The 9,908-nt window shown below is 47.9% G+C and overlaps 1 non-coding gene across 1 annotated transcript; it reads left to right on the forward strand.

Annotated features, from left to right (window-relative positions):
• Positions 1-2,761: 2,761 nt before the first annotated feature.
• trnar-ucg (transfer RNA arginine (anticodon UCG)) lies at positions 2,762-2,834 on the forward strand. Its single transcript has one exon. It is a non-coding gene; the product is annotated as a tRNA-Arg (tRNA).
• The last annotated feature ends 7,074 nt before the right edge of the window (positions 2,835-9,908 follow it).

A 9,908-nucleotide genomic window follows, 5' to 3' on the forward strand; every position in this document is an offset into this window, starting at 1 on the left:
GAGAGAGACAGACAGACAGAGTGAGGGAGAGACAGACAGACAGAGAGCGAGAGAGAGACAGACAGAGAGAGAGAGACAGACAGGTGGTCAGGAGTGAGACAGATTTTCTGTTAGTTGAGATAAGAAATGCCCTGTCTCTATTGAGCTGGCCCTTCCAGTGCAATTCAGAATTGCTTTTGATCGGTTAATCAATGAGTTTAATTTGAGGTAACCAGCGGGTTATGAATGCAGCATTCAGGGCTGTTACTCTCCAAACTTCTGGGTCGGTTGCTCATTTATCGACCACTTGTGAATTTGAAAGCATTACACCTCATTCCTCTGCTATATAAGCTCAAAGTCATCTGCTCTGTCTTCTCTGCTCCTCACATGTAAAAACTTTATTTGTACTCTAGTGATGCACGTTATATCATATATTATAATGTTTTGTGTAGCAGAATGTTGTGTGTGTGTGTGTGTGTGTGTGTGTAATGATGTATAATAAATAGTGTGTGTATGGGTTTATATGGACCTGGCAGGTAGGATGAGTGGAAAAACACAACAGACGCAGATGGGGGCGAGCTTCCAGATAGCTTTTAAGCTGCTTAATTTCTGTCACCGTTTCAAACAGAAAATCTACTCAACTGGAAGTTAAAAAAAACGACTGGAGAAAAACAGGGGGAGGGGGAGGAGGGTGGGTGGGCAGAGAGAATGGGCAGGGTAGTTAAGTGGAGATGAGAGAAAGGAAAAAGAGACTTTGTTCAATTAAACAAATTGAGGGAACAGGCAGCAATCACAGGATTACTCCTAATCACACACACGCACACGCACACACGTGTACATACAAGAACTTAAACTAATAACTGCTATTTTTCACAAATGGAAAAAACTCCATCATGGATCTGTAATCAGGATGCTTACCCACGACCAACCCATCAGGCCGTGTGGTTCATCTGGTGAATGGCTTTATTCAGTGTACCTCCATGACTGAATACATCTGCAGTAAGTATGGAGCCAGATGTAAAGCCCCTAACTGTGGCGGTAGTGCTGGGCAATATGGAGACTATGACTATCACGGTAATCACAGGGCATTTTACACAATGTCGTTATATGCAGACGAGGGGCACCTTAAAGGAAAAACCTGAATGGTTGACCCCTACAGCGAGGGGGTCCGGGGGTGTGTTATGCTGTGTGGGACATTTTCCTGCCATGGTTTGGGTCCATTTGTCCCCTTAGAGGGAAGGGTCACTGTAAATCAATACAAAGTTATTCTGAGTGATCACCTTTATCCTGTGAGACATTTCTCCCATCCATCCATCCATCCATTCATTATCCAAACCGCTTATCCTGCTCTCAAGGTCGCGAGGATGCTGCAGCCTATCCCAGCAGTCACTGGGCGGCAGGCAGGGAGACACCCTGGACAGGCCGCCAGTCCATCACAGGGCAATATTGTAGTGAATTCCAGGGTCAGCTGGGATCCGGGACGTGAACCCAGGTCCACCCGCATCACGGGGACTGTGCTTACCAGTCAACTAAAGGGTCCGACCCAATATTTAGATATCACTCTCCATATTAACAAAGTACTGCACGTATCACCCTACTTACTAGACATTTCATTGTAAGATTTTTTTTTGTTTGTTTTTTGTGTGTGACATTTCCCACCTTTATTAGATAGCAATAGTCAAGAGAGACAGGAAAGTCAGGGGATGACATGCAGCGAAGGGCCCGGGCCAGATTTGAACCCAGGCCACTGCAGTAAGAACTCAGCCTCATGTGGTACACGCTCTACCAGGTGAACCACTGGGGCCCGGGGCGCCTCCTGAGGACACATCTCTACCCTGATGGTAGTGGTCTCTTCCAGGATGACAACGCCCCCATCCACAGGACATGGGGGGGGGGGCACACTGGATGGTTTAATGAGGGTGAAAATGGTGTAAATCATATGCCATGGCCTTCACAGTCACCACATCTCAACCCAGTTGAACTCCTATGAGAGACTGTGGACCGACGTGTTAGACAGCGCTCTCCACCGCCATCATCGAACCACCAAATGAGGGAACACCTTCTGGAAGAACGGTGTCCGTCCCTCCAGTAGAGCTCAGAGATGTAAAGAATCTATGACAAGGAGCACTGAAGCTGTTCTGGAGGCTCCTTACTGAGACCCCTTATGTTGGTTTTTCCTTTCATTTCTCACTCATCTGTCTCTCTATAACAATATATCCTTAAATAAACAAAAATACGACGTTTAAGAAGCCAACTGAGGTTCGTCACATTAGTTTAATGATTTGATAGTTAGTTTAATGGCTCAGGAGGTAGAGTGGGTCGTCTAGTAATCGGAAGGTTGCTGGTTCAATCTCCTGCGGAGAAGGTGTGGAAGTGTTCTTGAGCAAGACACGGAACCTTTAACTACTGCTGATGAGCAGGTTGGCGCCTTGCACGGCGGCCTCCACCTTCAGTGTATGAATGTGTGTGTGAATATGAGGCCTACACTGCAGAGCACTTCGAGTGGTGGCTAGACTAGCAAAGCACTATATACTAAATGCAGTCCACTTACCGTTTACCAATTGTAAGTCTTATAGGTAGTAGATACTTGCTATCATTAATTCAAACAGCAAAATTGTGTATCACGGTACATTAATGTCCCAAGTTCATCCCGTGCAAAACCATTGAAAAACGATAAACGATAATATTAGCTGATTGCCCATCCCCATGTGGCAGTTCTAGTATTTTCAGCCCATTGACCTACACAGGGAAGAGCAGCTATAACAGAGAAGAACAACATCACGACTACGTGGCCTAATGGATAAGGCGTCTGACTTCGGATCAGAAGATTGAGGGTTCGAGTCCCTTCGTGGTCGCTTTAACTCTTGCCTCACAGTAGGAAGGTCCTGGGTTTGATTCCTGCCTGGGGTGGGGTGGGCATGTTTCCACATGCTCACAACATCAAAAACATCCCGAATAAAACATGCAGAACAGTCTCCTGTCCTGGCACGGATGTCCATCTGAAATGGGTCCTCGAGTGCCGAAGGAAAGGGACCCCCGGAGGTCCGGTGTGTCGCTGTGAGACAAAATCTCCTCTACGTGTTCTAGATGGTGACTAAAAATATGGGGTTTGTGGCTCTCTTAAATGACTTTTTCCCCATTTATTTTCAGTTTTTTTGTATTCATTTCAGGTCGTTTCAGGGATAACCCAGCGATGGCTCTTTTTTTATTATTGTTATTTTGCAACGCTTTCTCCTTTATCTCTACTCATTCTCTATGGGGTTGTTTTTTTTATTCCTTTCCCAGTTTTACCTCCGGGCCCTCTCATGTTTATCATTGTGTTTTATTTCTCCCTGCTGAAGGAGCAGAAGCACATGTCATGCTGTGCCTTGGTGGCGCCTTGCAGAGGAAGCCGGCGTCATTACAGCGGTTGTTTATTGCCGGGGAGGGTGCGGTAGGAAAATCCCGCGTTTTCTGCCGGATGTCACTAGCAGCCTGACCTCCCCGCAGTCGGACAATATTAGCTGATAGAGGAGCCGAGGACCTGCGCGTGACATGGGTTTATCCCGGCGACGCCTGTCTCACGTGCAAGGTTCGGGTGTTAGACGGGGAACGGCAGAGGACGATGGAGGAGACATCCGCTGTGGCTCAAACCCTCAAGGCTGGTAGGGTACCGCTTCAAAATGCCCCCCCCCCTCCCACACGGGCAGGAACAAGGCCTCTCTGGCAGTTGTCCCACTGCCAGACTGTGTTGTGAATAACCAGTGACATGGTGGGAGTAGGGGGACGGCTCATGGGAGGGGGGGGGGCAACCTTTAAAATATTTCATGGCGGGCTGGCGATGGGGATGTTGTTATTCTTAGCAAGGGGGTCCGGGTCGTGGCTCAGTCCCTGCAGAGGCGTCCGTTCAGCTGTGATGTCCAGCCTGATCCTGGTTGCGGGGTTTAGACCTAATTAAAAGTCTCTCTGTTGTGTAAGCCTCGCGTGTTATCTTTTACTTCCCATTCAAATGGGACAAGGAGATATCCCTTTGCTCCCTGGCTCCTATTTCTTTGTTTTGCTATATCGTGATAGATTTGTAGTGAAAGACTACAGGATTATTTCTTTAAACTGCTTAAAGGGGCACGTGGTTTTAACTACTGTGTTTGTTATATTGGTTAATTTTGCTCTTGAACTCACCATCACACTGATTTAGGAAATTGTTGTAAATGAAGTCTGGCTTGGTAAGAGACTCATATGTAAATCTAGATATTGCATCCACCCATCCATCCATCCATTATCTAAGCCGCTTATCCTGCTCTCAGGGTCACGGGGGATGCTGGAGCCTATCCCAGCAGTCATTGGGCAGCAGGTGGGGAGACACCCTGGACAGGCCGCCAGGCCATCACACACACACACACACACACACACACACACACACACACACACACACACACACACACACACACACACACACACACATTCGCACCTAGGGACAATTTAGTACAGTTGATTCACCTGACCTACATGTCATTGGACTGTGGGAGGAAACCGGAGCACCCGGAGGAAACCCACGCAGACACGGGGAGAACATGCAAACTCCACACAGAGGACGACCTGGGGCGACCCCCAAGGTTGGACTACCCCGGGGTTCAAACCCAGGACCTTCTTGCTGTGAGGTGACAGCGCTAACCTCTGGGCCACCATGCCGCCCATATTCCATTCTTTCTTCTTTATTCATCATCTAATCCACATTTGCCAATCCAGCGGACTGGACACAACAATCCCCTGCTCCACGTTGGGTGAGCGCCACCATAGAAACCTGGTACAACATGACAGGGGGTGGATGAGTGGTCACCCGCTATAATTCATATGACCAGACAAACCCCCACACACCACCTTCGCGGCCCGTGGCTAAATTCAGGCGTCCCAGAACCAGCCGTCCTTAAACCCACTCGAGGCACTTCGTCTTAACTCAAGAAAATGATGTTTCTACATGTGTTTTGGTTTTGTTTTTGTTTTTTGAAGTCGAAGATCCCGCCTAAACTTCAGACAACCTCAAAGACCTGTTATGATGCAGACTGTGCTTTTGAGAATTATGAGACTCTATCTGTGCTATCAAATCCGCATGATGATGAAGTCCGGGAGCGCCAACATTAAACAACATCTGGCGAAACATGCTCCCCGGTCGTTATTTCATTTCCCCCATCTTCATTTATCATTATTTTAATGAGGATAATCCAGTCGGCCGCTGGATGGGCAGAGAGTGAATGCCGACTGCTCGTTGGGGAAATGGTCATTTCTATTTTGAGTCACATTTCTGTTATTATCACACCTCCCGTCAGAGCTTCTGACTGTGCACGCTTGCATACGTTTAAATATGCAGGTGTGAATCCAGTTCTTGCATGTAGAGGCATGCATGCATGCAGAAAACTGTGTGCGTGCACATTTAATTAGATTGGCTGATATGATGGTTTGGTTGCCCACCGTTGGTTTGCAAATTCCGCTGCGATGCGAAAACGAGGTCAGGATAACCAGTGAAAACAGAATAGAGTTACCCTGCAGCGAAGCCTTTCTATCGCATGTAGGCTGACATGCATTGCCACACACCATACATTGCAACTACGCTCATCCACTTGTGGGCGGATACCCCCCCCCCATGAGCACACTACCGTGAACTCTCACCACTGCCATTTAATAATGAGATCTAAAGCCTCTTATAGGCTTTTATCTCTCATTTTTCAGGGCAGTATTGATTAAAAGAACATAATAACCCATAAAGGAAATGAAGCCATTGCTTTTTTCTGCCGTAAAAAGATGACGTACAGGTGCTCTGAGAGCAGCTGCTGCCATGTTGTATGTGTGGGCATTGGAGCCCCATAACCTCAGATATATCAAAAAAATAAAATAAAATCAGAGGAATGGATTCTCACAGTATTTCGTGAGCAGGTGGGCTTCAGGCAGTGGAACAGCCCATTTGATTGTGGTGGTGATATTCAGTGTATTTGTTGAGATATTCAACTTTATTTTCCAGAGAATTTCTCTGCAGAAATCAGTGGTGCCATGCCCGGCATCTTTTACAGTGGCTAGGGATGGTGACGACACAGTTCCTCTCATTAAACCGGTTTAAACCGGTGGTGATAATTGTGTAAACATATTTTAGTGATTTATGATGTCTTTAATCCAGTTTTTATCTTTACAAGGCCGAAGAGTCTCATTATTTGAAAAACTGAAGATAAAGCTGCTCATTACGTGTGGGGGAAGTTATTGCAGGGGGGGACCGCTCAGCTATGTCGGACGGTTGCAATCTACAGCTTCAGTTTTTGTTGTAATTTAAAGCAGCTATTGTCTCCCATATTTAAAAAAAAAAATTTCATAACCCTGACACCAAGCCAGACTGTTTTTTTTTTCCTCCCCAGTTGTACTTGGCCAATTACCCCACTCTTCCAAGCCGTCCCGGTCGCTGCTCCACCCCCTCTGCTGATCCGGGGAGGGCTGCAGACTACCACATGCCTCCTCCCATACATGTGGAGTCCTCAGCCGCTTCTTTTCACCTGACAGTGGGGAGTTTCGCCCGGGGGACGTAGCACGTGGGAGGATCACGCTATCCCCTCCCAGTTCCCCCTCCCAAATAGGCGCCCCGATCAACCACAGGAGGCGCTAGTGCAGCAACCAGGACACATACCCACATCCGGCTTCCCACCCACAGACACGGCCAGTTGTGTCCGTGGGGACACCCAATCAAGCTGGAGGTAACACGGGGATTCGAACCTGCGATCCCCGTGCTGGTAGGCAACGGAATACACCGCTACCCTACCCGGACACCCAAGTCCTCCAGCTTCCTGTCTGTTTGTCCCTATGTCTGTCATTCACGTCTGCAGCATGGATTAGTTCCAGCCCTGTCAGTCAGTTTTCAGCATGGAAATGTCTGCAGGGCAGTCTTTGCAAACATACACGGGACACTGCTGACAACCTTTGATGCCATTTCGACGTCATGGTGAGCCCAGTCCGTAAGCCATATACTGACGCTGTTGAAGAAGCGTTGATATATGATGCACAAGGTACCCTTCAGCGCCTGCATGAGACATGGCGAGTTGATCACTACCTCACCTTAACCCTTAACCTAAACTCAACTGTAACCATTAATATTCGTAAATCAAGGTGAAAATGTAACATTGGGGTCTATATGGAACACCCACCATGTCTATAAGGGTACCTTGCACATTAAATATTAATGCTCTGTCAGTAGCATCAGTATATGATGCCACTAGATGAGAGCGTGTTGTCATATACAGAGAAACAGGAGAGGAACGAGTGAGAGATGTTATAACGCGCAGAAAAAGCTATTGGTAGAAGCACCCGGGTCGCGTGGCGGGTGGGTGGGAAGCCGGATGTGGGTATGTGTCCTGGTCGCTGCACTACCGCCTCCTCTGGTCGATCGGTGTGCCTGTTCAGGGGGTTGGGGGAACTGGGGGGGAATAGCGTGATCCTCCCACGTGCTACGTCCCCCTAGACGTCCCCCTGGCGGCTCCACATGTGTCGGAGGAGGCATGTGGTAGTCTGCAGCCCTCCCCGGATCAGCAGAGGGGGTGGAGCAGCGACCAGGATGACTCGGAAGAATGGGGTAATTGGCCAAGTACAACTGGAGAGGAAAAGGGGGGGGGGTTTATTGGTAGGTTTCAAACCTGTGATGTTACAAGTCAGATGGTGTAAAGCTGCAGAAGCTTTACACCATCTGCAGGTATGATGCTGAACTCATGGCCCATGGAGAATATAACGTTGTATTCTCCATGGGCCATGAGTTCAGCATCATACCTGGCCGATATGCAACAACTCCCTGAGTATTTTACCACGCTTATGCAGGATTCTCCTACATGTATCCTACTTGACCATGCTTTGGATTTTCATACACCGCTTCTTTAAAACACCAGTCACATTTCTCAAAGGCCCTAAAGACAACCTGCAACTTTTGTATTGTTAATTACCAACGTTTTAAATTGAGAAGATACAGCATTGTGTCATCAGCTTATCCCGAGCCCTTTGATTTGTGCTTGTGTGTCTGGCACAAATACCTGCGGATGTCAGGGCGAGAGGCTTAGCTCGGATCCTGGATGTGGCTAATGAGTCCAAGTCCCGCTCCACCTCCCTGCAGGCAGAGCGGTGAGCGCTCGCCATCCATCACCTCAGCCTGACACGCAGCGCCGAGACAGATGTTCGCCATCGCGGCATTGTTTTTCTTAACAAGGTCATGTATTTCACATCCTGTCAATTACTCGGCTAACACCAGCAGTACGAAGATTGATAAGCCGAGTCGCTCTTCTCATCTGCATAATGGACGGTGGTATTAGATGTCTTGTGGTTTTTATCTGGAAGTACGCATGAATCAGTCAGTAACTACGTCAATCAAACACAATTTAATCTATCAGCAAATTGGCTCCCTGCAGATGTTGTCTGGGTTTAGACAAATCACATGCATTTTCTCATTTTTGTTTTACTCTTGATTTGTTTTGTATTTAGTTGTATTCTAATGTATTCTATTCTAGTACATGTATTATTAAGATGCTGTTGTTTGTGTATTTTCTTTCCAGCTGTAACCAATGTGAAGCTGTGGGCCATAGACAGGCAGTGTTTCCAAACCATCATGATGAGGACCGGACTCATTAAACATGCTGAGTACATGGAGTTTCTCAAGAGGTGAGTTCACTGCTGGCTGGTGTGCCCCCCCCTCTCTCTCTGGAGCTGCACACGTGTTTATTTACTCTCTATGCATTCACAGCCGTGATCCAAAATAACCATTCTCAGGCAATGTATTTGCTCGGACGTTCGATAACCTCTGGTTGCTGGACTGCTGAAGTGCACGGGGGTGAAGTTGGACGCATAGTGACCAGTGTCTTTAGAGGATCTTTGTTTCTCGACTGCTCCAGTGGAGCCAAGCCTGATAATGACAGGAGCGTTCTGCTAACAGCAAGGCATTGATTTTCTATTTTTTTTATAATAACCTATCCAGACAAGAAGACCAGGATGGTGCACAGGGGATTGGAGTAAATCAATGTTTAGTCTTTCAGCGTTGAATTAGGGGGCATTGATCTCTAGAACATCTTTTTGGGGGAATTGCATAGTGGAGCACAAAAAGTGGAGTGATTGATTTTGCGTTTTGGATTTTCTTTGTTCGAAACTTCTTCCAAACTGTTGTTTTGGGCTGATCCAAGCCTGCCAGGTAAATGGAAACAAAGGGATGGATTTTCCTTGGAGTATCTTCCTGGGAAGTAAAAGCTCTAGAGACATGTAATAGAAAGAGCCATTGATCTCCATGACGTGTCTTCGTAGCGGGCGGTGGTAGCATGTGTCAGGGGCAGAAATAAGGATGGAAGGAGCTGAAAGGTTAAGTAACCACGCTGGCAGACATTAGGTCCCTTAGCTGACTCTCCATGATGAGCCGGGGGAATAGCCAGGTGAAGAACGTGAAGTAATGCCGCTTTCATTGCTTTCATTCTCCACACCTGCTGTTAAAATGCCCTCAGACGGGCGTCCGGGTGGTGTGGCGGTCTATTCCGTTGTCTACCAGCATGGGGATCGCCGGTTCGAATCCCCGTGTTACCTCCGGCTTGGTCGGGTGTCCCTACAGACACAACTGTCTGTGTCTGCAGACAGGAAGCCAGATGTGGGTATGTGTCCTGGTCACTGCTCTAGTGTCTCCTCTGGTCGGTCGGGGCGCCTGTTCAGGGGGGAACTGGAGGGAATAGCGTGATCCTCCCACGCGCTACATCCCCCTGGTGAAACTCCTCACTATCAGGCGAAAAGAAGCGGCTGGCGACCCCACATGTATTGGAGGAGATGTGATAGTTTGCAGCCCTCCCCGGATCAGGAGAGGGGGGTGGAGCAGCCACCGGGAAGGCTCGGAAGAGTGGGGTAATTGGCCAAATTCAATTCGGGAGAAAAATGCTCCCAGACAGGGCACATAAGAGCTGTTT

This window comes from Lampris incognitus, chromosome 17, assembly GCF_029633865.1.
Source record: "Lampris incognitus isolate fLamInc1 chromosome 17, fLamInc1.hap2, whole genome shotgun sequence".
In the NCBI taxonomy this organism is placed as follows: Eukaryota; Metazoa; Chordata; class Actinopteri; order Lampriformes; family Lampridae; genus Lampris; species Lampris incognitus.